This window comes from Momordica charantia (genome assembly GCF_013281855.1).
Source record: "Momordica charantia cultivar OHB3-1 chromosome 2 unlocalized genomic scaffold, Mcharantia_2.0 BLBB01000002.1, whole genome shotgun sequence".
Classification (NCBI taxonomy): domain Eukaryota; kingdom Viridiplantae; phylum Streptophyta; class Magnoliopsida; order Cucurbitales; family Cucurbitaceae; genus Momordica; species Momordica charantia.
Window position 1 is genome coordinate 1,289,062 of NW_028275160.1, and position 26,111 is coordinate 1,315,172.

The 26,111-nt window shown below is 35.5% G+C and overlaps 1 long non-coding RNA gene across 2 annotated transcripts; it reads right to left on the reverse strand.

Annotated features, from left to right (window-relative positions):
* Positions 1 to 1,527: 1,527 nt before the first annotated feature.
* Positions 1,528 to 26,026, reverse strand: LOC111020648 (uncharacterized). Of its 2 annotated transcripts, XR_015789491.1 has the most exons (5): positions 25,389 to 26,026; positions 24,636 to 24,728; positions 4,574 to 4,623; positions 4,421 to 4,492; positions 1,528 to 3,776 (listed from the first exon to the last, which is right to left on the reverse strand). It is a non-coding gene; the product is annotated as an uncharacterized LOC111020648 (long non-coding RNA). The 2 variants fall into 2 exon arrangements; XR_002602719.2 differs by having other exon boundaries at positions 1,528 to 4,492.
* Positions 26,027 to 26,111: the final 85 nt, after the last annotated feature.

Genomic DNA, 26,111 nt, shown 5'->3' on the forward strand with positions numbered 1-26,111 from the left:
CATAATTTCAACACGACACTACACTCAACATATTTCTTAAAGTATAACCATGACTTTATATTAAATAATTTTCATTATGGGTAGAATTTGTGTTTAAATTTACAAATAGAGACCAAAATTGTCACTTTTAAAAAATAGAAGAACTAAAATAAACTATTTTTTTTAACTAAAATAAACTAAAGTTCTTTTTGAACTAAAGTTTAAACTATTATTTTCTATGTATTTTCCAGCACCAAATGTTGTAGGGTCAAGTGGTTACCCCCGCTACATTAGTCGAGGTGCGCGTAAGTTGACATAGACACTCACGGATAAAAAAAAACAATTGAACTTTTTGAAACTACATAGACCACAATGAATATTTTATTGAAAATACATGAAGTAAAACAATATTTTTAACCTAAAATTTACTACGAGGAATTAGTATCATAATCAAACTATGTTGTGTTTGGCTTGATGAAATTTGACACCACGATGAGAAACACAAAAATTTAACTTCATTGTAATACATCCTACTATTTATTATAACTAATATGTGGATATATATATATAGTTAAAAATTATGTGGAGATATCATTGGCAAAGTAGTCAAAACTATTTTGATTATTTTACCTAAGCAATAGTTATGGAAGATATACCTGTAATAAATTTTATTTATTTATTTATTTTCTTAAGATTTGATCAAAATCGGCACCTTAATTTTATTTTTTGTGATAGATTATTGTACGTTTTTTTAATATAATGAAGTGGAGATGAGAAATCAAAACCTTGACCTTAAAGGAATGAGTAAGATACAAACTATATCTGTTGCAGTGGTCTACATGAAAAAATTAGAGAAAAATAAAATACGACCATACAATATATTCCTTCAATTCATATTACAAACTTTTTCCATAAACAATTCTATAAACCTTACATAACTTTTAAATAATATAGACATGATTGAAATTTACCTACATATGTTGAATTCTTGTCAATCCAAAAAGATCAACCTCTTCTCACCAGAGCGAGTTATGTTAATGGGTTTGAGTTGGGTTTTGTTAACTTAAACAAACTTTTAGTTAACAAATGTCAATTACTTTTAATTAACCATCGTTTATTATCAACTAGTCTTAATAATTCTTTTATATTTATATATTTAACATAATTGTTATAAACATGACTTCTTAAATCTTATAGAAAATTAAATATAATTAAAGTTTAACATTTAATAAATAGAGAATTCTTTAAGCATATGTATTGATATTAAATAAAAAAAATACAAAAAAATATTACATATACATCTACAATAAAAAATGCAAAACTATCTGAAAATGCAATTTAAATTCAACATTAACATAGATCGTAACACGAAAAAAAAACCTATTCACAACTCGATTATTTATTAAATTTCTACTGCTGCAATTAAAATTCAATTTTTTATTCAATTAACTTCATAAATTTGCTCAAATACATTACAACCCAGTGAAGAAAAATATATATTTAGAAATTAAAGAAAAACATTTTAATACATGTGTATTTGTATGTGAATACATGCACATAGATGTGTTGAAAAAGGTGCACAAATATACAATAGTGTTTATTTATTTAAAAGAAAAAAAAGATGCACATTCAAAATAAATAATATGGAACGGCGAAAAATATTTGTACATTATTGACCATAAAATAATTCGGACGTCTAAAATAATAGGCTTTGTTTTTACTTTCAAACTAGTTAATTTGTAAATTGATACCAACAGACAAAATCTGGAATTACTTCAACAACCTTATATAGAGGAAACCCAATCAAACTAGTTCGAGATTTAAATACAAACAAATTTTAAACAAACTAAATTAGAGAAAACATAAAATGATTGTTAGAATTAATTATATTGGGGGAATAGGAAAACAGAGTACAGACTTAAAGTAACTACGAAAGCACATTGCATATACGGGTGATGTGGGCCGCGTAGAGGTGCAACCCTCCAAGTGGGAGTGCGACCATCATGACCGCACTTGTAGTATGGGCTACATAAAGAGTGCGATCCTTTAGAGAGAGCACGTCTGACATGACCGTGCTTGACATGTGAGCTGAGCTCTCTTTGTCACTCTTTAGTTAGAGAGGCTTCAGCATTAGGAGTAATTCATCTGCCTGGGTTGTTTTGTTTCAGAGATGGGATTGCGTGGACGCATGGGCCGTGGTGGTCACACGCATGAGCTGCATTGTTTGCACACACGAGCTAAACAAACCGCATGTTAGGACTGTCCACGAGCTGCACGACCATGAGAATCGCGTTCACGTGGCCCAAAGAATGGTTGCGCGGCCACAGGGGCAGTGCTCGACCGAGGTAGTTCTCGAAGTTGAGATAGTGCTCGAGACCGAGGTAGTTCTCAAGGTCGAGATAACGCTCTAGTTCCCAAGGCCGAGAAGTGCAGGCAAAGGTAAGACCTCTCGTGGGTCCATAAGAATTTTTCGTCGCGGAGCCCAACCACGATCATTTAAGTTGTATCGATGGTGCTGTTACTGCTTTGATGTCAATTGCTTTGAGATTATTCTTCTCTCTTTCGACATCCTCGATTTGACGAGGAATGTTGGATCAGCTTTCCTCTAGTATTTGGGAGGGTTTAAGACGTTCATTTCATCCTAAATTGTATGACTGTTATGTGGATTCGACTAGAAAGGTTCTAGCTAGGATAGATCGAAGCTTGAATAATATATTCCCACAGATGGTGCCAACTATTAATGGGTAATTTGGAGAGGGCAATCGAATCGAGTGGTCTGGGTTTGACCTAATGGGGGCTTACTACTTAGATGCTTTCAGCAGTTATCCGCTCCGCACTTGGCTACCCAGCGTCTACCGTGGGCACGATAACTGGTACACCAGAGGTGCGTCCTTCCCGGTCCTCTCGTACTAGGGAAAGGTCCTCTCAATGCTCTAACGCCCACACCGGATATGGACCGAACTATCTCACGACGTTCTGAACCCAACTCACGTACCGCTTTAATGGGCGAACAGCCCAACCCTTGGAACATACTACAGCCCCAGGTGGCGAAAAGCCGACGGGCGGTTGTGAATAGGGGAAAGATGAAATCTTGACTCGTACGACTGGACCAAAGATTAGCTGAGCTAATACCGGCGAAGTACCGACATATACTCTGATGCTTAAATCAGTATAAAAACTAATGGAAAGAGAGGGAATTGTATAGAAGTATAGTGGGTTGTGTTGTTGTCGTTACCTCGATTGAGTTTAGGGACTCTTGTATTTATAGGCTGGCAGGGGAAAATGATTTCTTTCCCTCCAAGTAATTAGAGTGGTGGTTGGGGCTAAGGTGGTCGCAGTGGGCACAAGGGGACACGGCTGCATGTTCCACGCTCGCTTGGCACGGAGGCTGTGCTCCCTTGCATTGAGAATAGGCGGCTTGGCCGCGTGGGTTGCACTACCTTTGCAAAGAGAATGGTTGTGCGACTGTGGAGGTCGCGCTCCCTTGGAATGGAGAAGAGCTTTTCGACTGCAATGGTGGCGTATGTGCGCAACGCTTGGTGCGCAAGGGTTGGGCTGATTGGCCATAGTGGTGGTATATGTATGCCATGCTTGGTGCACAAGGGCTGAGCTGATGGGTCGTAGTGATGGCATGTGTGCCACACTGGATGCATTGAATGCGCGGGTCATTTGGGCCTTGCAAAGGTGCGACCCTACAAGTGGGAGTGCAGCCATCATAGTCGTGCTTGTAGTCTGGGCTGCACAAGGAGTGCGGTCCTTTAGAGAGAGTACGGTCGACATGCCCCGCTTGATATATACTGCGTAGGACCACCCCAATAGACTTCTTACACAAAAATCAAACCATATTTTTTTAGTGCAAAAGTGTGAATATATTAGAAAAGAAATCAATTTCATAAAATTCACTCAAAACGTAATATCCTGGTGGTAAAATAATAATAATAAAGAATGCTAGCCATTTTAATAACCTAATAATTTTATATAATTTTATATTGAATGTAAACACACATATATACAAACAGACGCACATATGCGTGTAATACTGAAATTTTTGCACATAAATTCATACAATATCAGTTATATAAGGGAAAAAAACTAAACATTAAAAACACATTAATGATGAGAATATATAAACCCAGCAGAAATATAATCTAATTCGCGGCCTACAAAAGGTGGGTGGTTTTGTTTTTACTTTCAGACGAATTGTTTTGGAAAATTGAAACCAAAAGAATGAAACGGAAAAATAAAGTACAAATTTTAGTTAGTTAGGGAAAAAAAACAATTGAAATGTCTCTCCACGTGAGACACTTATTAAATATAATTTCTTAATCTATTTCAGAGTTTCTCAAACCAATTATGATTTAAGAGTTCATTGTTGGGTTTAAAAAAATAATGTGTAAAAAAATCTTGGCATTATTATAATAGTGATGAGAAAAATTCTTACCATTGTGGTATGTAAAGATGTGGCACAAACTCCTGGTTTGAGCCTTTGTTCATATGTGTCGAATGCTACAACCTGAAAAAGTAAAACTACAAGAAATCAATAGTGATTGGTGTATTTTGAAATATTTAAGATAATAAGTACGATGTAACAAACCACTGCTGGTTCAGAGGTCTCAACCCGTAAGTACTTTTTTGCAGAATTCCCTGAAATTTCAAACACATTCCAAAGTCTTCAACAGTCATAATGTCCAACGTATACAAACAAGGATGGAACGCATCAGCAGGATGAGGAATAACAAACGATCCACCAAATATTCTACATTCCAATAAAAAGCTAATTCCAAAATCAGAGTGAGAATGAATAGAAATTTTAAGTTGCAAAGCTATATCCTTACTTGGAATTATTCTTTGTGAGAGCATGAATAGTTAAAATAATTATATAGCTAACAGTAGGGAGAAAAGAAAACATAAAATTCCATTCATCTTTGTGGCAAGTACATAGAAAACTTGTTCCTATGTATACAAACTACTACTCCGCCTCCAAGGGTCATTAACTCATCAACGAAGGTTCTGGTAGCAATTTCATAAAAATAAGCCATGTAGTTTAGGTAAGCGGTTAACCTCAAGTAAACCATGGGGTTTTATATCTGCAAGAGTGTACCACAGCATCAATCATTGTCACACCAACCTGAAAATATTTTGGGGAAGATACACAAAATTCAATACTTTTTCTTCCGAAGTGTGTTGACTCCTGGCTTTCGAGAGAGTCTGGGAGAGAATAATACTCCCTCTTATTAGTTATCCTAATTTCTACCTATTATATACAGAAAGATAAATTATACTCTTTTCTTAAAATTGTCACAAAACACCCGGTTGAAAAAGGGGAGTACCTTTTAAGGAAATACTAGAATTTTGTGGAGCTCGGCGAAGATGGGGAAACTTTCAGTAAAGATTGAGAATAAGGTCTTTATGTTTAGACGAGAGAAAGGGAGGCGGCTTTGTGAAAATAGCTGAGAGACATGGTAGAAGATTTTTCGAAGTTTCCCTAGAAAAAGTTGCCGCAGTTTGGATTGCTGACAGTGTTGAAGATCTATTATTGACTCCTCAAACCCAGAAGTTCTTCAGGAAGACGAATTGCAACGGGGTTTTATCTGGATACAAAAAGCTTCAAACAAGAGAGGAAGCTCTTGGAGTTGACGAAAGTTCAGAGTTCTGGAGGGAAAAAGAATATTGTAGTCCCGTCAGATGAAGATTACAAAGGTTGGGCAACTTTCCGAAAGCTGCTTATCGATTTTTTGAATGAGGAAAAATCCATCAAGAATGGGACGGTTGGGAGTCCCTCCCCGTCGGAGATTCGCCCAAGGGCTTTGAAGCAGAAGTCTTTTGCTGATGTTCTAAGAGCTAAAGAGCAGAAAGCAGATAAACAGACCATGACCTTTAGTCCACCGTGGAACGTTTTAAGTACTGCGGGTGAAACAGAGGTTCGCAGCCTAAACTGGGAATTGTGGTGACGCGCAAAGACTTTCACGATGATTGGGAGAGAATTCGGGGAATAATCCAAGAGCAAACTGAAAGCAAGTTGATCATCAACGCCTTCCAACCGGATAAGGCCCTATTCAAATGCTCAACCTCAGAACTTGCTCGTCTTCTCCTAAAAAACAGAGGTTGGGTTACTTTTGGGCCTTTAACTCTAAAATTGGAAGCCTGGAATCCGCATCTACACAGGCGCTCTTTCGTGGTGCCTTCATACGGGGATTGGGTAAAAGTGAGAAACATTCCCCTACATTTATGGAGTTTGGCAACCTTTAAGGCAATAGGAAATGCTTTGGGAGGTTTTCTGGACTACGCCAGCATTAATTCTTGCCTTATTAATTGCTTGGAGGTGGCCTTAAAGGTCAAAGGTAATTATTGCGGGTTCATTCCAGCAGAAATAACTCTTGTTGATGGTTTACAATCGTTTCAGGCGCAGGTGGTATCTTTCGAAAATGCAGATTTCTTGGCCGGAAAAGTCATAGGAATTCATGGCGGATTCTCGCCGGAGGCAGCAAGAGCGTTTTACCAAGCTGAAAATAGGGACTCAGACCATAGTACAGCGGATGTTTGGAGAATGCAGGATGGACAGCATTACCCAGTGGTGAAAATTTGGTACCCTCCCTGTGTGACCGGTCAAAGAGGCAGCCCCTCTGATGCCCCTAGTTTGACAGATTTGACAGGAGCCTGCCCCCACCTTTTGTCAACTTTTTGCCTCAAATCGAAGCAAATACAGGCTCACAGACCAAAGCAGAGGACAAAGGAAGGCCCATGACTCAAAACCTTCAAAATTTTGTCTTTTCCACTAAGCCGGGGCCCACCAAGCCTTTAGATGATAAGGCAGTTGACCCTTATCGGGATTTTCAAAAAATAAAAGGCAAGGTAAGGCTGTTTCCTTTTCAAATAAAAATCAGACCCATTTTTTTCATAAAAAAGGAAAGATACACTCTACAGATGACAAAGGAAAAGACAAAGGAAGCGACAGAGATTCAGAAATGGAAAAAAAATGGGAAACAGACTCTGAGACTTCAGCGGAGCGTTTCAGTAGCGAGGAGTTAGAATGTGTTGAAGCAACCCCCTTGACTGTAGATCAGGAAGAACTACCAGAAGGTTTTTATGATTGTTTCAAAGAGGTGGATGATTTGCAGCTTGCAGATAAGATTGTAGAAAGGGACCTGCCCATTTGTGAGGATTCCCAAATAGATATGATAGATTCCTTAAAGATTCAAAGGGAAAATCAAGTAGCTGTAGTCAAGCAAAAAAATGATAAACGAGAGAAGGAGGTCATGGATTCCTCTGAAGATGAAGAGGATGATAGAACCAGACACCCGTTCTAAAAAAAAATGGTTAAAGATTTGAAAAAGTGGCATATGTGCATTAGACCCAGCTTCAACAAAGCAAGCGCATCGGTTCAAAAAAAGACGAGGGAGATTACTAATTATCTTAGATCTGTAGAGAAGGAGCTTGAAGCTGAAGAGATGCAAGTAGAAGAGGGCCTTTCGGTGTGCCCATGAAAATTGTCTCCTAGAATGTCAGAGGGCTTGGCGCTCCCCCCAAAAGAGTGCTCATCAAAGGTCTGTTGTCAAAAGCAGGGTCGGATATAGTCATCCTTCAAGAAACTAAGATAGTTTTTTTCGATAGAAGGTTGGTCAAAGCCATCTGGAGCTCGAGACATGTTTTTTGGTCTGTGCTAGAGGCAGAAGGCTCTTCGGGTGGAGTTATCGTCATGTGGAATCAACGCACAGTACAGGTGACGGATTCCATTCTTGGTATTTTTTCGGTTTCAATTCTAGTTAATTATAAAGACTGCTTTCAGGGCTGGGTGACAGGGGTTTACGGGTCTTCAACCCCCAAAGGAAGAGACGATTTTTGGCAAGAAATCATCGACCTCAACGGCTTATGCTCAGACTTATGGTGTATAGGCGGAGATTTTAATGTTGTTAGAAGAACAGGGGAGAAGTCAAACGGGGGAAGAATGGCAAGAAGCATGAAGAATTTCAACACGATCATTGAGGAGCTTGACCTTTTTGATGTTCCCATGAAGAATGGTTTGTTCACTTGGTCTGACTTTAGGGACCAACCGATCGCCACCCGCATTGACAGGTTCTTTCTCTCGAGAGGTTGGCTAGATGCCTTTAAGGAGGTCGAGATGGTGAGACTGACGAGAACTACTTCGGACCATTTCCCTTTGCAGCTTAAACTAGGTAATAAAAAATGGGGCCCTTCCCCCTTCCGTTTTGAAAATATGTGGCTGGACCATCCCTCTTTCATGACTAATGTAGAGGATTGGTGGAGTTCGTTAAAGTATGAGGGCTGGTCGGGTTACACTTTCATGTCAAAGCTAAGGGGACTAAAACAGAAACTGATCACCTGGAACAAAGAGGTTTTTGGTATGGTTGAAAACCAGTTGAGACAGATTCAAGGGCAGATTGACGAGCTTGATAATTTAAAAGAACACGGGGGTCTGAACGCTAATTTGCATACAGAGAGAGATGAGTTAAAGGCTGTCTTTATGGATTTAACCATGAAGGAGCAGAGGAAATGGGCTCATCAATGTAAGCTCGGGTGGCTTAAGGAAGGGGATGAGAACTCCAATTTTTTCCATAGATGGGCCTCTGCTAGAAAATCCAAAACACTTATTTCTACCATGGAAAAGGAGGATGGTTCTCTCCTGACCTCAGAAGTTGAAATCGAGCAAGAAATTGTTGGTTTTTCTGAAAAGTGGTAGCACTAATGGCGACAGATTCTTGGTGGATGGCATTCAATGGGAGTGCCTAAGCATGAGTTGGAAGCTTTGGTTGGAAAGACCGTTTGAAGAGGAGGAGATTCACAAGGCTGTTTGCAACCTTGGAAACCTGAAATCCCCGGGTCCAGATGGCTTCACTAATGAGTTTTTTTAAAAAACTTGGAACATTCTTAAAGACGATCTTTTAAGAGTGTTCCATGATTTTTTTTCAAAACGCCATCATAAACCAACATACAAATGAATTCATTTGTTTGATTCCAAAAAAGACGAAGGCTTTGAGAGTTGGGGATTTTAGACCAATTAGTCTTGTGACCTCTTTATATAAAATCATTTCCAAGGTCCTTGCTGAAAGACTTAAAAGGGTTCTGCCTTTTATCATTCATGATGCCCAAGCTGCTTTCATTGAAGGACGACATATTCTAGATGCTATTTTGGTTGCAGCTGAATCAGTGGGTGATTGGAAAGCCAATAACAAATCTGGCTTCATCCTAAAGCTAGACTATGAAAAGGCCTATGACAAGGTGGATTGGCTTTACCTTGACGCTATCCTTGAACAGAAAGGCTTTGGGCAAAAATGGAGGAGCTGGATCAAAGAGTGTTTGACAACTGCCAATTTCTCAATTATGATTAACGGGCGGCCTCGTGGAAAGATTATTGCTAAGAGAGGCCTAAGACAAGGTGACCCATTGTCCCCTTTTCTCTTCACTTTGATAGGTGATTCTTTTAGTAGAATGGTCCTTTTTTGCTGTCAAAGGAAGCTCATCAAGGGGTTTGAGGTAGGCAGCAGAAAAGTGGAGATTTCCCACTTGCAGTATGCAGACGATACGATCATCTTCTGCCCTAACCAAGAAGGTATGCTTTCAAATTGGTGGATGGTTATAAACATTTTCCTCCTTGGTTCCGGTCTTTCCCTAAATCTGATGAAAACATCCCTTATCGGCATAAATGTGGAGGAGGAGAGCTTAAGATCTATTGCAACTGTTTATGGGTTCAAAGTGGAAGAGTTTCCTTTCTCCTATTTGGGCATTCCGCTGGGGGGCAATCACAAAAGACTTATTTTGGGAGCCTGTGGTTGACAAGGTGAGAAAGAAGATAGAGAAATGGAGGAATCTAACCCTATCCAAGGGTGGGCGTCTTACTTTGGCTCAATCGGTGATCACTACTATTCCACTTTACTATTTTTCCATTCTTAAAGCTCCGGTGGGGGTTGTGAGGGATATAGAAAAGATTACAAGAAATTTCCTATGGAATGGTAATACTCAGAAGGGCAATTACAGCCACCTGGTTAATTGGGGGAAAACGTCACTCCCTATACAGTACGGGGGTCTTGGAATTGGAGGACCTCAACAAAAAAACAATAGTCTTCTTCTTAAGTGGTTGTGGAGGTTTTCACAAGAGACAAATGCTCTTTGGAGGAGGGTGATAGCCAGCATCTACGGTGAGTCCGCTCACGGGTGGTCTACTATTCCCCCAAAAGGGAAAGCTCAAGGGAGACCGTGGTTTGATATTGCGAAGAATAGCACGTTCTTTCACAGGTTTTTGAATTTCAAAGCTAAAAACGGGGAAAGAATTAGTTTTTGGAATGATAAATGGATTGATGACAGCACCCTTCGAGACTCTTTTCCGCTCATTTTTAATATATCCATGAAAAAGAAGGCCTCAATTGCTGATTGTTGGAGGGAGGAGGAGCAAGATTGGGACTTAGGTCTACGCAGAGGGGCTCTTTGCCAGGGAGATTGATAGCTGGTTGGACCTTATTCAAAGGTTGGAAACCGCTCAGATAAGAGAAGGGGAAGATAAGGCTCTATGGATGCTGGAAAAAGAGCAAAATTTTACCACCAGATCAGCCTTTTTGAAATTAACAGAATGTACTCCCTTGCTGAAGGTCCCCCCCTCATCGATTCCATCTGGAAGTTCAAAATTCCAAAGAAAATTAAGGTTTTTCTTTGGTCAATGGCTTACAGAAGCTTAAATACTCACGAGAGCATCCAAAAGAAAAACACAAGCTGGGCACTCTCCCCTTCGGTGTGTAGTTTTGCCTTTGTGGGGAGGAGACCATTGACCACCTTTTCATTCACCGTACCTTTGCAACAAGATGTTGGTCCTTTATTCTGGACTCTTTTGGCATTTCCCCATGCTTTCCTCAGCAGATTGATGGGTGGCTTCCTGAATTGCTAACGGGATGGTTTCTTCCCAAAAAAGCAAGGGTGATTTGGAATTGCACTACAAGGGCTCTTCTTTGGCATTTATGGGGAGAACGAAATCGTCGTATATTTGAAGATATGAACTCTACTTTTGAATCTTTTTGGAGTGGTGTTCAACACACTACTTCTTGGTGGTGTCTTAACTATAGCAATTTTTTCTGAAATTACAATCTTTCCACCTTCTTACACAATTGGAAAGCTTTTGTATAGCTTCTCTGGGTGGGGTTGACTCTACCCCGGCCCTTAGGCTGTTCCTCTTTTGAGTTTTTCTAATCTAAGGTTTCTTATAAAAAAAAATAGAATTTTGTGGAGCTCAACGAACGGATTTTTTATGACAAGATTAACTCAATTGGAGATGGCATTCTCAAAGAGTTCTAATCTTTAATGTCTTATTCTCTTGCATTTTTTAGAGTTTTGTTACTTATTTGGTTATTTTAGTCCTATTTCCCACCCTTTGGGAGAGTTTGTATTCTTGAATTTTTTTCTTCCTTCTAACATATTAATTGAAGTGTTCTCTTTGCCTTGGCCTAACCATCACTCCAGGATCTCTAATCACCTTCTTTGCTTCTCCGATGTTGACTGGACTGGCTGTCCCAATAGCAGCGGTCCACTACTAGCTTCTGCGTATTTCTCGAAAAAAACCTACTGACTCCGATTTCTAAAAAGCAACTGACTCTTTCCAGGTCTAATACTGTAGAGTACTTGTTTTTGTAATTCTATACAGCACACATCTTGGTAGTGCTCAAACCACAAAAAATTCTTTTGAAACTGGTGGTCTCCTCCTCATTGTTAATGATTGGAAAATTTTGCTCTTGGTTAAATTTTCTCAAAAGTAATTTTAATCACAAATTAGGTTCGTTCTCAAAAATAATTTTAATCACAAATTTGTTTGGTTCCACTGCAAAGTGATTCGACAAATGCCAAGTGATACGGTCTATCACTTTAAAATTACTTTTTGGAAAATCAACTTTGCAGCAATCGTTCAAAATCATGAGTCTAAAGCAATTTGATTATATTAAAAGTGATTTTTATTTGTTACCAAATATTTTATATTAAGAAAATATACTTGTGGCTTTCCAAAATCACATAGGAAGTTAATTCAAATCCTCTAAATAACCTAGCTACTATACAGTACTTTATGAAACAACACTTCACCCCTTCACCAACTACTAAATGAAAAATTCACATACGACAAAATACAAGAAGAAAGAGAGGCAAAGACAAAAGAGCAATCACATCATATTCCTAAATCAGACAGAGAATGAAGTATTGAAATGATTACCTGCTCTTGATGAAAGAAGAGCCTATTCTTGTTAGCAAACTCCACTTAGTCATAATCATATGACATTAATCAACAAAATGTCTAAACTCTAAAAGATGACTAACATACGGAGCAGCTCATTGGTTGATCTGGTTCGTTAAATTAGAAACTGTGTTTACAATTTTATTGTAACCTCTCATAAACATTATGAGAAGCAAGCAAATATTTTGAGATTTCAGGATTAGCAAGATGCACCAAAAGTTGAAGAAGATGAAGGCAACAGTAGATAGCTAACGTAATTCCAAACAGAAACTACACCTTTAATTCCAAACAGAAACTACACCTTTAATTTTGTTAATAATTTAAAATCCAGAGAGCTTCTATAGGGGTTGGACGTTCCTTGATTATCGAATAACTAAGGAATGAAAGGTTGTTAGGGCTTCTCAACAACCATAATAACCAATTTCGGAAAGGGTAAGAGATTTAATCTTTGAATCAATCAATTATTGCTAAAACTATACCATTGGTAAGATCCTTATCAATAGTCTTTTTCTCTTATCTCTGGTATGTCCTAATCTCCTAGCAATAATTTCTCGACCTTGCTACTACTATAATCTAAAATATTTGTTTAGTAGGAATTAATATTGGTTGGATTTGACACCCATCAAAATGTGTCTTTACTAAAAGGAAAATCTTTGGCATATTTGGAAAAACCATTACGAAAGCTATTTTTATTAGGACAAATCGACTTCGATGGATTATTTTTGTAATTCTTTACAGCATACAACTTTTTTGTAGCACTCAAACTACAAGAATGAGAATTGTTATCCTCTTCAAAAAACAAGAACACTTAAGAAAAACATTGTACCCTCATCTCTTTCTTTAATCCAATATTCTTTTATCCAAGAAAGCATCTTCTCCCGAACTTAAATACAGAACATTGTTCTTTCTCCATCTCATTGACCAATACTATCCAACTTTTCTCTAAATCCTTCCCCAATTTAAAATTCTCCTTGAGCCATTTCATCATCCGCCAAATATTCCTTCCTATTAGATATATGAATTTCTATATTACTTGTAATCAATATTCAAATAGACCTCTAATAATTTAAACTTTCCTTATGAAAAATCCTCAACTATGACGATGAAATGGAAGTCTCGACGACTATTTTAATTTTTTCCATAAATCGATAACATTTCCAAAATTCTAGTTTAAAGCTTTTGTGTTCCCCCAATTCTTCCCCCGCTGCCTTAGTGTTTGCCTCGCTTTGAAAAGTGAAAATTCCAGATAAGAATAACTTTTCGTGTGCCAGGTCCTTACTTGGAAAAGTCAACACCCTGGATCGTATTCAGAGGCGTTCTTCTTCCTGTATCAGGCTGCAATGATGTGTTCATTGCAAGCAAGGTTCAGAGGATCTCGATCATATCTTATGGCATTGCCAATTCTCCCAGGACATCTGGGGCTGATTCTTTGAGATTTTCGAGGTGTCTTAGGTTCGTCATAGAGATTGGGGGTCTATGGTGGAGGAAGTGCTTTTGTTTCTTCCTTTATGAGAAAAATAGTTTTTAGTGGCAGGCTTGTTTGGATTTGGTTGGAGAGAAACCACATAATCTTTAGGGGAATCCAAAGTTCTCTTCTCATTTATCCTTCAACCAAGACACCTAAAGAATTGTTGTCTTGTGATCTTTGTAATCTATTCCCTTTGTTAATCGATCCAATCCTCACTGAGCCCAACATAAATCTAAATATTTGAGAGCTTAATCATTATCTCTTATCCAAATAGTGAAAATTCTTATCCTCTTCTAAAATAAAAAACTATTCAAGTTTTGTGGCCACGTCATATTATTTTATACAAATTCACATTGTTCATTCTCCATCATACTGACCAGTACGACAATTCACCTTTTCATGTTCTTCCACCTTCTGAAAGACCCTCAATGCTCTTTCACCATTTGTTCCTTGTTAGATGCCGTATGACTTTTTCTACCCACTTGTAAAACACAATATAATATACCAAATAGATCTTGGACTACAACGACCAAATGGGAGTTATTCACAATTGTTTCAACTTTTCTAATAAATCCAGAACATTTCCAAGCTTAACTTATGGCATATGCCATCTTAGTCATAAATCTACTTTTCTAACAATTCTCAATTGTTCAATCTTAACCCGTCCATTCTAATACCTAGTCCATCCATCACACTAAATGTATCTTTTTCCTATTTAAATATAAATATAGAATCGCTAAACTTATCTCTTCTCATATTTTTTGTTACTCGAAAGGTTAGTGATTCTAAGAAAACATCTTCGTCCCATGGTCTTAATAGTTCAACCACTTTGCTGATCTTTCCTCCCCTTTTTCCTTGCTCAAAAAAGAAAGTTACCCAATCTATATCTCCATTCCAAATAATGAAAATACTCTTATCCTCTTCTAAAAACAAGAACTCTTGAAAAGAAACTTGTGGCCTCGTTTCAATCTTTAATCCAATAATCCTTTGTCCTATAAAACTATCTTTTTCTCTTCTTTCAAGTACAAAATCATAAAACCCTTAAAATGACCAATACAATCCACATTCTCTCTAGATGCGTCCATATTTTGAAATTCCCACATTTCAATCTTTAATCTAATAATCCTTTTATCGTATGAAACAGTCTTTTTCCCTCGGGTACAAAATCATAAAACCCTTACAATGACCAATAGAATCCACATTTTCTCTGGATACGTTTTGAAATTCCCAAAAACCTTTTTTTCGCCGTCCATCTATTGTTCCTTATTCCCTCAATTAAGTACAAAACCATAAAACCCTTAAAATCCAAAACATTGATCTTTCTCCATCTTATTGACCAATACAGTCCACCTTTTTACTAGATGTGTCCACGTTTTGAAATTCCGCACGAAAAACACCAAATAGTATTAATCAGCATCCCATAATTTCATCAAACCATTTGTCTAAAAACAAATCCTCAACCACGGCAATCAAATGTTTGTTCTAGGATCTTAATAATCCATCCCACTTTGCTAAGCTTTCCAACCCATTTTCCTCATGGACCCAAGAAAACCTAAATACCTAAATACCTAAACACCAAGTAAAGAACATATTTTTACCTCTTCTAAAAACTACTCTTAAACACCAAGTAAAGAACATATTTTTATCCTCTTCTAGAAAAACTCATTAAAAAAACTTGTCGCCTCGCCTCAATCTTTAACCCTACATTCCTTTATCCTATGATAGTAACTTCTTCTTTCTTTAAATCCGGAACCACAAAACCTTTCAAATTAAAAACATTGCTCTTTTTTAGTCTTATTTTCCTCTTCAAGTGCACCATCACCAAAGTTATTTTCTCGTTTCATTCTTCAACCCAAAATGACTAAAGTATCTTTGTACCATGATCTTATCCCTCCACTCTGCTAATCGATCAAATCCTCACTTGGCCCACAGTAAATTTAAAAACTTGACAGCTCAATCAATATCTCACACCCAAATAGTGAAAATTATTATCCTCTTCAAAACTCGAGAACTCCTCAAGTTTTGTGGTCTTATCACATTCTTTAATCCAATATTACATTATACTAAGAAAGTATCTTTTTTCCTCCTTAAAAACAGAATCATCCAACTCTACAAATCCAAAACATTGTTCATGCTCCCATATTATTGACCAATACAATCCACCTTACTCTATGTGCTTCCATGGTTTAAAATTCTCTCAACACTCTTTTCATCATCTGTCACATGTTCCTTTTTAGATGTATGAACTTTTCCTCTTTGAGAACAAAATCACTAACATTATCTCTTCTCATTTCATTGTGTAAACCAAAACGTTAATGATTATAATAAAATATCTTTGTTTCATGATCTTAATCATTCAACCACTTGGTTAATCTTTGAAACCTATTTTTCTCATGGGCCCAAAAAAATTATAAATACTTAGGAGCTCAACCATCCTCTCACATCCAAATAATAAACATATTCCAATCTTCTTCTTTAAACAACTATTTATAAAAACTTATGGCCTCATCGAAAATTTTAATTTAATATTCCTTTATCCAAGGAATGCATATGTTTTCCTCGTTAAATACATTATCATAAAAAGCCCTTCAAATCCAAAACATTGCTCCCTTTTCATCTCATTGACCAATACAATCCATGTTTTAAAATTCCCACAAACCACTTTTTGTCACCCATCTATTATTCCTTGTAGATGTATAACTTTCTTCACAACATAAAAAACACAAAATAGTATAATCATACACCAATAACTTTAACAAGTCTTTTGTCCAAAAACAAATCCTAAACCACAACACTAAATGTTAGTGATTCACAACTCTTTTAACTTTTTACATAAATCTAGAAACACTTCCAAGCTTTTCTCTTAATGCCTCGATGTTTTAAATTTCCCACAAGCCACTTTTGGTCACCCATCTATTATTCCTTATAGATGTATGACTTTCTTCAAGATGAAAAACACAAAATAGTATACCAAACATATGCTAATAATTTCAACAAGCCTTTCGTCCAAAAACAAATCCTAAATCACAGCACTAAATGTTAGTGACTCGTGACTATTTTAACTTTTCACATAAATCTAGAAACATTTCCAAGCTTTTTTAATGGTAATACATTTAAATTCAAAATATACTTTCCAAGAATGCTTCAAATCTCATTATTAACCTATCCATTCCAATACCTAATCCTTCCACAATCAAACCATGAATCTTTTTACTCTTCAAATACACCATCACCAAAGTTATCTTCTCATGTCATTCTTCACCAAAAACGTCCAAAGAATCTTAGCCTCATGATCTTTGTAACCTGTCCCCTTTTGCTAATTGATCCAATCCTCATTGGGTCCAAAATAAATTTAAATATTTGAGAGATAATTATTATCTCTCATCTAAATAGTGAAAGTTCTTATCCTCTTCTAAATAAAAAAACTATTCAAGTTTTGTGGCCACATTATATCCTTTTACAAGTCAACAACATTGTTCATTCTCCATCGTATTGACCAACTTTTCACAGGGGCTTTCAGCATTTAAAATACCCTCAATTCTCTTTTCATCATCCCTCTTGTTCCTTTAACATTTATGAATTTTTCTACCACAAAACACAATATAATATACCAATAAATCACCAATAATTTAAACGATTCTTCGGTCCAATAAAAATCTTCAAAACTTGGACTGTAACAAACAAATGGAAGTTATTCACAATTGTTTTAACATTTCTCATAAATATAGAACATTTCCAAGCTTCGATTTATGGTATATGACATCTTATTCATAAAACTACATTTCTAAGAATGATGCATTTGTTCAACCTTAACCAATCCATTCAAATACTTAGTCAATCCACCACACTAAATTGTATCTTTTTCCTCTTTAAATACATAATCACTAAACTTATCTCTTCTCATTTTATTTTGAACCTCAAAAAATGTGAGTGATTCTAAGAAAACATCTTCATCCCACGATCTTAATAATTCATCCACTTTGCTAATCTTTCCAACCCTTTTGCCTTACTTGCATTAAATACTTAGGAGCTTGATCTATCTCCATTCCAAATAATGAAAATAATCTTATCCTCCTTTAAAAACAATAACTCTTTAAAAAAAATTGTGGTCTCATCTCAAACTTTAATCCAATAATCTTTATCCTATGAAACTCAGAACCATAAAACCCTTGAGATCCAAAACATTGTCTTTCTCCATCTTATTGACCAATATAATCCACCTTTTCTCTGGATGCATCCACGTTTTGACATTACCATAAACCACTTTTCGTCAACCATCTATTGTTCTTTATTAATGTATAAATTTCTCCACCACATGAAAAAGGCAAAATAGTGTACCTATTGGCCTCCAATAATTTCAACAAACCTTTTGTCCCAAAACAAATCCTCAACCACGACAATCAAATGGTGGTGATTCACAGCTATTTAACTTTTTACATAAATCTAGAAACATTTCCAAGCTTCTTATTATGGCATATTCATTTAAATTCAAAATCTACTTTTCCAAGAATGTTTCAATTCTGTAATAATAACCTATCCAATTCAGTACATATTCCTTCCACAATCCAACCATGTTACCTTTTTCCCCTTCAAGTACACACATCACCAAAGTATTTCTCATTTCATTCTTTAACCCAAAATGTTTAAAGTTGATCCTAGTAACTTGTGCACTTTGCTAATTGATACAATACTCACTGGACCCAAAATAAATCCCAAATAGTGAAAATTCCTATTCTCTGCTAAAACCAAAAACTATTAAGGTCTCGTGGCCTCATCGCATTCTTCAATCCAATGTTCCTTTTATACTAAGAAAGTATATTTTTCCCTCCTTAAATGCATAATCTTAGAACTCTATGAATCCAAAACATTATTCATGCTCATCTTATTGACCACAATCCATCTTTTCTATAGGTGCTTCCACCATTCAAAATACCCTTAAAGCTGTTTTCATCATCTGCCACTTGTTCCTTTTAGATGTATGAATTTTTCTACCCCTTGTAACCAAAAGATAATATATCAAAAGATCTCAAATAATGTTAACAGATCCTTAGGTCCAACAAAAATCTTCAACTACGATAACCAAATGGAAGTAATTCAAACTTCATCTTATGGCACAAGCCATCTTATTCCAAAATCTACTTTTCCAAGAATGCTTCATTCTTTGATCTTAAACTGTCCATTCCAATAGGCCCATCCGTCACACTAAATATATCTTTTTCCTCTTCGATTATAGAATCACTAAAGTATCTAATTCTCATTCCAATACTTGGCCCAACCAACCATGCTTCATTCTTCAATCATAACATGTACATTCCAAACACTGTCATGTATTGTTTTTAAGAATACTTCATTATTCATTTATAACCACAAGATAATATAATACCAAAATATCTCAAATAATGTTAACAAATCCTTAGGTCCAAGAGAAATCTTCAACTACAATGACCAAATGGAAGTTATTCACAATTGTGTTGACTTTTCTCATAAATTTAGAACATTTCCAAGCTTCGTCTTATGGCACATCCATCTTATTCCAAAATCTACTTTTTCAAGAATGCTTCATTCTGTCCGTTCTAGCACTTAGCCCATACATCACATTACATGTATTTATTTCCTCTTTGAGTATAGAATTACTAAAGTTATCTCTTTCTCATTCCAATACTTAGCTCATCCAACAATGCTTCATCCTTCAATCTTAACAAGTTCATTCCATTTCCACACACTATCATGTATTGTTTCTAAGAATACTTCAACCCTCAATTATAACCAAAAGATAATATACAAAAGATGTCATATAATGTTAACAAATCCTTAGGTCCAAGAGAAATCTTCAACTATGATGATGACCAAATGGAAGTTACTCACAATTGTTCTGACTTTTCTCGTAAATTTAGAATATTTCCAAGCTTCGTCTTATAGCACATGACATCTTATTCCAAAATCTACTTTTCCAAGAATGCTTAATTCTTTAATCATAACTTGTTCATTCCAATACTTAGCCCATCCATCACACTAAATGTATCTTTTTTTCTCTTCGATTATTGAATCACTAAAGTTATCTCTTTCTCGTTCCAATACTTAACCCAACCAACTATGCTTCATTCTTCAATCTCAACATGAACATTCCAAACACTATCATGTATTGTTTCTAAATATACTTAATTATTCACTTATAACCAACCACAAGATAATATACTAAAATATCTCAAATAATGTTAACAAATCCTTAGCTACAAGAAAATCTTCAACTACAATAACCAAATACCAAATAGAAGTTATTCATAATTGTGTTGACTTTTCTCATGAATTTAGAACATTTCCAAGCTTCGTCTTATGGCACATGCCATCTTATTCGAAAATCTACTTTTCCAAGAATGCTTCATTCTGTCCATTCCAGTACTTAGCCAATACATCACATTACATGTATTTATTTCCTCTTTGAGTATAGAATTACTAAAGTTATCTCTTTCTCATTCCATTACTTAGCTCATCCAACAATGCTTCATCCTTCGATCTTAACAAGTTCATTCCATTTCCACACACTATCATGTATTGTTTCTAAGAATACTTCAGCCCTCAATTATAACCAAAAGATAATATACAAAAGATGTCATATAATGTTAATAAATCCTTAGGTCCAAGAGAAATCTTCAACTATGATGATGACCAAATGAAAGTTATTCACAATTGTTCTGACTTTTCTCATAAATTTAGAATATTTCCAAGCTTCGTCTTATGACACATGTCATCTTATTCCAAATTCTACATTTCCAAGAATGATTCATTCTTTAATCATAACTTGTCCATTCCAATACTTAGCCCATCCATCACACTAATTGTATCTTTTTTCTCTTCGATTATAGAATCACTAATGTTATCTCTTTCTCATTCCAATACATAGCCCAACCAACCATGCTTCATTCTTCAATCTCAACAAGTACATTCCAAACACTATCATGTAGTGTTTCTAAGAATACTTAATTATTCACTTATAACCACAAGATAATATACCAAAATATCTCAAATAATGTTAACAAATCCATAGCTCCAAGAAAAATTTTCAACTACAATGACCAAATGGAAGTTATTCACAATTGTGTTGACTTTTCTCATGAATTTAGAACATTTCCAAGCTTCGTCTTATGGCACATGCCATCTTATTCCAAAATCTACTTTTCCAAGAATGCTTCATTCTATCAATTCCAGTACTTAGCCGATACATCACACTAAATGTATCTTTTTCCTCATTGTGTACAGAATAACTAAAGTTATCTCTTTCATATTCCAATACTTAGCCCATTCAACAATGCTTCATTCTTCAATCTTAACATGTCCATTCTATTTCAAAATCTACTTTTCCAAGAATGCTTCATTCTGTCCATTTCCAGTACTTATACCATACATCAAATTAAATGTATCTTTTTCCTCATTGTGTATAAAATAACTAAAGTTATCTCTTTCTCATTCCAATACTTACCCCATTCAACAATGCTTCATTCTTCAATCTTAACATGTTCATTCCATTTCCACACACTATCATGTATTATTTATAAGAATACTTCATCCTTCACTTATAACAAAAAGATAATATACCAAATGATCTCAAATAATGTTAACAAATTCTTAGGTCCAAGAAAAATCTTCAACTATGATGATCAAATGGAAGTTATTCACAATTGTTTTGACTTTTCTAAAAAATTTAGAACATTTGCAAGCTTAATCTTATGGCACATGCCACCTTATTCCAAAATCTACTTATCCAAGAATGCTTCATTCTTTAATCTTAACCTGTGCATACCAATACTTAGTCCATCCATCACACTAACTGTAACTTTTTCCTCTTCGATTATAAAATCACTAAAGTTATCTCTTTCTCATTCTAATACTTGGCCCAATCAACCATGCTTCATTCTTCAATCTTAGCATGTACATTCCAAACACTATCATGTATTCTTTCTAAGAATACTTCATTCTTCACTTATAACCACAAGATAATATACCAAAAGATCTCAAATAATGTTAACAATTCTTTATCCTTAAGTCCAAGAAAAATCTTCAACTAGAATGACCAAATGGAAGTTATTCACAATTGTGTTGACTTTTCTCATAAATTTAGAACATTTCCAAGCTTCGTCTTATTGCACATGTCATCTTATTCCAAAATCTACTTTTCCAAGAATGCTTCATTATGTCCATTCCAGTACTTGGCCCATCCATCAAACTAAATGTACTAAAGTTATCTCTTTCTCATTCCAATACTCATCCCATCCAACAATGCTTCTTCAATCTTAACATGTCCAATCCATTTCCACACACTATCATGTATTGTTTCTAAGAATACATCATTATTCACTTATAACAAAAAGATAATACACCAAAAGATCTCATATAATTTTAACAAATTCTTAGGTCCAAGAAAAATCTTCAACTATGATGATCAAATGGAAGTTGTTCACAATTGTTTTGACTTTTCTCATAAATTTAGAACATTTGCAAGCTTTGTCTTATGGCACATGCCATCTTATTCCAAAATCTACTTTTCCAAGAATGCTTCATTCTTTAAACTTAACCAGTCCATTCTAATACTTAGCCCCCATCTGTCACACTAAATTTATCTTCTTCCTCTCTGATTATAGAATGACTAAAGTTGTCTATTTCTCATTCCAAAACTTATCCCAACCAACAATGCTTCATTCTTCATTCTTAACTTGTCCATTCCATTTCCACACACTATCATGTATTGTTTCTAAGAATACTTCATCCTTCACATATAACTAAAAGATAATATACCAAAATATCTCAAATAATGTTAACACATGCTTAGGTCCATGAAAAATCTTCAACTACGATGACCAAATGGAAGTTATTCACAATTGTTTCGACTTTTCTCATAAATTTAGAACATTTCCAAGCTTCGTCTTATGGCACATGCCATTTTAATCCAAAATCTACTTGTCCAAGAATGATGCATTCCTTAACCTTACCTGTCCATTTAAATAATTAGCTCATCCATCACACTAAATGTGTCTTTTTCCTCTTTGATTATAGAATCACTAAAGTTGTCTCTTTCTCATTCCAATACTTAGCCCAACCAACAATGCTTCATTCTTCAATCTTAACATGTGTTTTCCAAGCATTATCATGTATTTTCTCTAGGAATACTTCATTCTTCACTTATAATCACAAGATAATATACCAAAAGATCTCAAATAATATTGGCAAATCCTTAGGTCCAAAAAAAATTTTCAACTACGATGTCCAAATGGATGTTAGTCACAATTTTTTTTACTTTTATCATAAATTTAGAACATTTCCAAGCTTCGTCTTATGGCACATGTCATCTTATTCCAAAATCTACGTTCCAAGATCTATCAGTTTACCTACTACTTCTAAAACACAAAAATAACATACCAGTAGGTCTCCAATAATTCAAGCAAACCTCCTTTCCAAAAACAATCTTGAACTACGACATGGAAGTGATTCATTGCTTTAACTTTTTCCAAAAAATCTAGAATATATCCAAGCTTCTTACTATGGTCGCTCATATGTCATCTTATTCCAATATGTACTTTTCCAACAATGTCTCATGCTTCCATCTTAACATGTCCATTCCAATTCCACACACTATCATGTATTTGTTTCTAAGAATACTTCATTCTTCAATCTAACATGTTAATTCCAATTCCACACACTATCATGTATTGTTTCTAAGAATACTTCATTCTTCAATCTAACATGTTCATTCTAATACCTAATCCTTCCGCCACACTACCATGTATCCTTTTTCTTCTCAAATTTGAACCTTATTTGTCTTTAGAAAAATTCTTAACCATGAATCAAGTGGAAGTGATTCGCAATCGTTTTAACTTTCCCCACACATCTAGAACTTTGAACTTTATAACCTCACTTTAATATTGTTAGGAGTCTACCTAGTAATGATAGAATTCAATTGTTCCTTAAACCAAACCAAGTTTAGGCTCCCAACTTTGTAGCTCACTCATTATCTCTCATCCATATAACAAAAATTCTTATTCTTTTCTCAAAACAAGAACTCTTTAGAAGAATGTCATGTTCTCAATTCACCCTCTAATCCAAAACTTATTTATCCCAAGAGTAAGAAATTATCAATCTTCCTCTTTAAATACAGAATCATATACATCTCATAATCAGGAGGGAAAAAAAAAACTCTTTCCTTGTCTTATTGACCAATACAATCCACCTTTTCTCTTGCATCAATAGCTCTACTATTGGGTATTTTAGCACGTCCATAGTCTAAAATTTTCTGAAAAATCTTGTCGTCAACCCTCAATTATTCCTTTTCTGAACTTATCAATATCTAATGTAGCTTAAACCTAGCATGACACTAGTGATCATCATTTATCATCCACTTGTCCACAAACTTATAAAACTACTAATAATATGCCAGATTTAAATTTCTGCAAAATGATTGGTCTTCCTTTTACCTTGATGTGTTACCTTCATTTAATCTTCAGTTTCCTTCCATAATTATTATACCTTCTTAAAACTACAAATGGCTTGTTGACACCCATTATATCCTCCAATGTATTTGCACACTCCTTTTGTTCCAAAGAACAAAAACTCTTAAATTTCTTATGCATGACATGGATCCCTGTTTTCTAATGGAAAAAGCCAATTAAGGTTTTATGCTTCATTCCTGAGCACTGAAAACAATCATAAATCCAAAGATATCACAACATCATTATTTCATTTTATTTTCTTATGAACCTCCACCAAGTTTAATATTCACAACAATCAGTTATTCAAATATAATCTTTAAACCTTCTATAGAAGCAAAATAGAGATATAAGTAGTACAGAGAAAATAAAAAAGAAATGAAAAACAAAGATACAAGTCAAACATTTATAAAGATTAATAAAAACAAAGACCATCAAAATTAACCAAAATATTAAAATATATAAAAAGATTATGGTGTGGAGAACTCACCCTATTAGGATTTCAACAACACCAAAAATTTAATTCATGTGAGAAACAAGCTGCACAGATGTTGGACTCATTCGCAGAGAAAACATGGCAACCCTAAATAAAATAAATACGGATTTTCAATCCTTCATAATCCAAGACCTTTCATGGTAAAAAAATATAGGTAATGTCATGCTGACAAACTAAATATACACTCAAAATCACTAGATAATAGATGGGACGAAATAAGTAGCTATACGATACCTACTGAACATCTTGAGATAGGAAAACTCAAACCCCGGATTATTCATAACAAATAAGTATATATAACAACCCAACAAATTAAATCAAATAGAAGAAAAGTTCAACTAGACTAACACCAAAAACAATTAAGACTTATATTTTAACGCTTATAATAGAATTTGAAGTGATTTTAACTATTTGTTGCTAGATAAACGTTCTACTAGACCAACTTCAAAACAAAACACTCTGGCAATTTAAACCTTCATAGAAGAACAGAGTATCAAAAATGGTAGCTTCCTAATTGTACATCTCCAATCCCTTGGACCAAATGTCATTACGACCACAAGCATAAGAAGGCTAAAATATTTTCCAAAATCGAACCATTAGACTAACTCAGTAACTCTTATACTTCTTAGACTTGCTTTTTCTTAATATCTTTTATGCCTGGAAAACAAGGTTTTACCGCGAAATACAGAAAGTAAATTGTTTACAAAATAGCGCAAGTAAATCATTTAGGTTGTAAATAAAACTCACCAGAAGTAACTCCCTCAGGTTTCCGCTTAATTCCCACACGTCTTATGAATCGATGACGGAGGGATCGGATTGATCTCTTCCCTTTTCGATCGAAGATCTGAAGCGGGCTTATAACGAAACCCCTGAATTGATATCGTCTCTTTTCTGTAGGTACAGCCTCCATTTGGCTTCCTCGCTGCCGTCATCGTTAGATCGCTTGGAGAATTCGATCGGCACTGAGTCCAGAACCGTGTGTCCAGCCAATGCGCACTGAACCAACAACCGCCGCACCCACTGAGTCCATCTTCGGCTGGCGACTTCTTGGAGACTGTTTTGGATATTGACGGAAAACAAATCGAAGTGAAGAAAGAGGGAGAGAGAAAGAGAGCTTGACGGAAAACAAATCTCTGAAAATGAGGAGAGCGAATGGGTCTGGTGAGAGTGCGAGAGAGAGAGCGATCGTCGAATCGATAATGAACTGGTCATTGGGTATGAGAAGGCGGGAGATTGTGAGGAAGAAAATATTGACCGGCCGTTGAGCCAATTCAATCCCGCGCAATTGAATCACCCGCGAGCGGGAGCGATTGTGGGGGACAGCTAAGCTTTTCGACCGTTTGAAGATTTTTGCGACCGTTTCGTATCATGAACGCGAGATATTAATTGACTCATCGATGTGACTTATAATTTATTTACTCCTTAATTTAAAGTATCTTTATGATTAAAAATAAAACCCAATTAACAAAG